Genomic DNA, 2,794 nt, shown 5'->3' with positions numbered 1-2,794 from the left:
AGATAGATAGATAGATAGATAGATAGATAGATAGATAGATAGATAGACAGACAGACAGGATAATTTTGTACAGATAAAGTGACAACAAAATGAGAATTTAGGACAGCCAGGGCTACACAGAGAAACCCTGTCTCTAAAAAAACCAAAACAAAACAAAAAAAAAAGGGAGAGAATTCATATATCTGGAAGGATCTAGAATATGGCAAAGCCTAGAGTACAGTAAACACAGAAAGCACTACCTCACACTGTAGTTAGTAAACACTCAGCAGATTTCATAAGCTTTCAATCTCTCTGAGCCACAACTTTATTAGATTTCTCCTGAAGAGCTTTTTACTAGGTGCTCTTGTCCTTTTTAGATAAAAGTCTAAAGTCGCTAGTGCAACAGGCTCACAGGTGTCCAAACACCAGGTTCAAGAGCCTCAGCCATTTCCTCAAGTTCACCATCCTTCTCTACCCTCTAGCCAGTCTATTTGGATACAAACAGAACGCAAAGCTTAGCTATCTCTTAATTCGGATAAACTAAAGTCATGAAAATACTGTCCCTCCCTCCCTTCAAGCAAGGGCAGGGACAAGCCCTTCTCTGTTTATGTTAAAATAACAAGCAGGTGGGGCTTTCATTCTTTTGAACTCACTCTGTAGACAAGGCTGGCCTCGAACTGTCTGCCTGCCTCAGCTGGGATTAAAGGCGTGTGCCACACCGCTGCTCCAAAAGGCAGAGCTTTCGTAAGGTCACCATCCATGGTGGGGGTGAAACTTGACCCTGATGCAGATATTTCAGGAGCACACATATACATAATCTTTTACCCTTGCTCTGTATGAAAACCCAATAAATCCATTAGTCTCAACCAAACAACCAAATCAAACCAAACAAACAAAAATCCAGCAAGGGGGATGTGTGGCACTCAGGGGTAGAGCAGCTGGTGAGTAGGAGAAAAATGTCAAGCAAGGTGACACATGCCTTTAATGTCTACAATCAGGAAGCAGAGGCAAGCAGACATCTAAGTTCTAGGCCAGCAAGGGCTACAGTTAGACTCTATCTTAAAATAACAATAACAACATAATGACAGGACATAGTGGCCAATACCAGGGCAAAGGAATCCAAATTCCTGAGTCCCTTGGGCCAGCCTTGGCTACTTTTCAGGTTTCAGACTAGCCTCAGCTATGCAGATAAATTCTTCCTTTTTTTAAAAAAACAAAAACAAAAAAGGAAGAAAAGAAAATCCAAGACAAACCCCCAGCGGAGACGGCTTCTAAGACAGTTAACCCAACGGAGGAGAGGATCCCAGGTCACTGCACCCTTTAGAGAGGCAGGGAGTTTGGGATCATCGATGAGCCCCACAAGGGGCCCCCTGTCCACTCGAGCGTGGGTCTTGCCGCTCACCCAGGGTGCCACGCGCCACGGGAGCGCTCTCCCCCACCGCGCACCGGGACTCCCGACCGCAGGAGTTTCGAGCCTCCTTTGCTCCGGAGCTCTGACTGGGATGACAGGCGTCAACTGGGACTCCAAGGGGCCCAAACTGGCCCGGGCTGGAGTTCAAAGTCAACAGTCGGCCGCCTCTTCCGCTTCTCCAGGCCGCGGTGGGGAGCGCGGCCACCAGAGCTAGCCGCCAGCGAACCGTCTCTCAGCGGCTCGACGCCCCCCGTGCAGCAAGCCGGCCCGAGAAACTTCCTTAAGTGGCGGGAGGGGAGCCGGCAGGCCAGCGGTCGTCCGCGTCGCTCCCCTCCCGACACCCCCTGCGCGGTTCCCCGGACCCCCGGGGCTCGCAAACGCGTCCCCCCTCAGCCCCCGCCCCCACTCCAGTGGCGCCCCGGCGGGAGGCCACTCTCCTCGCTCGACCCGCAGCCCCGGGAGACCGCGCGCGCGCGCGCCCAGCACGTACTCGCCACGCAGCTAGCCCGGCTCCGCCAGCGCGGCTCGACGCCCGGGAGTTCAATCTCAAGTCACCTGAAGCAGCCGCTTGAAAAGCTTCCCCGCTGCTGCCGCCGCTGCCACTGCCGAGGCCGCTACTGCGTTCCTTCCGGCCTCGCCGCCGCGTCTACCTCGCGCCTGCGCGCAGCGCCCCCTCCCGACTAATGACAGGAAGAACCATAGAGGGACGCGGACGGCCGGGGAGGAGGGACCTGGAGAGCGAGACCATAGAGATGGGGGCCTAGCCGGCCTCCATCTAGGCGCCACAACTGCAGAGCCTTGACTCCTCCTTGCTGCGGGAAGACAAAAGAACAGCTGAACTCCATGGTCACTGTATTCTCACCAGGCCAGCTAGCCATGAGATCAACCGATAAACCACTAATCTGTCCCTTCTTGGGGTGGTGCTGTGTACCGGGTGAGACAAGTAAAATGACCCAACGCTCCTCCAAAGGTATTTGGTGAAGAATAAAGCATTCTTAAATTCAGTTCAAGCTCTGTTAAATCAAGATTGGAGGGCTGGCTCAGTGGTCAAGAGCAGTGACCCAGATTAAATTTATGGAACCTTCATTGCAGCTCACAATGGTCTGTAATTTCAGATCTATAAGATCCCCGACAATCTCTTCTGGTCTCTGTGGGCACCAAGCATGCAAGTTGTGCACCAATATACATGCAGGCAAAACACGCATATACATAAAATCAAAGTAAAAAATAGAAGTTAAAAAATTTTCAGCTAGGCAGTGGTGGCCCACACCTTTAATCCCAGCACTTGGGAGGCAGAGGCAGGTGGAGCTATGAATTCAAGGCTAGCCTGATCTACAGAGTGAGTTCATTATAGCCAGGGCTACACAGAGAAATCCTGTCTCAAAAAAAAACTTTTTTAAATAA

At 51.5% G+C, this 2,794-nt stretch overlaps 1 protein-coding gene across 3 annotated transcripts in view; it reads right to left on the bottom strand.

Annotated features, from left to right (window-relative positions):
- Rnf216 (ring finger protein 216) overlaps positions 1–2,026 on the bottom strand; it is a 102,232-nt gene extending 100,206 nt beyond the window's left edge. For 2 of the 3 annotated variants that reach the window (XM_028756068.1, XM_028756071.1), the window contains exon 1: positions 1,881–1,999. The gene's annotated coding sequence lies outside the window, so the exon portion shown is untranslated. Of the gene's footprint in view, positions 1–1,880 lie in introns of all 3 variants that reach the window. The other variant, XM_028756069.1, reaches the window with a different exon arrangement.
- Between the last annotated feature and the right edge of the window lie 768 nt (positions 2,027–2,794).

This window comes from Grammomys surdaster, unplaced genomic scaffold, assembly GCF_004785775.1.
Source record: "Grammomys surdaster isolate TR1022 unplaced genomic scaffold, NIH_TR_1.0 126109, whole genome shotgun sequence".
Lineage (NCBI taxonomy): Eukaryota > Metazoa > Chordata > Mammalia > Rodentia > Muridae > Grammomys > Grammomys surdaster.
The sequence above is the reverse complement of the archived record's forward strand: the minus strand, read 5'-3'. Positions and strand labels throughout refer to the sequence as shown.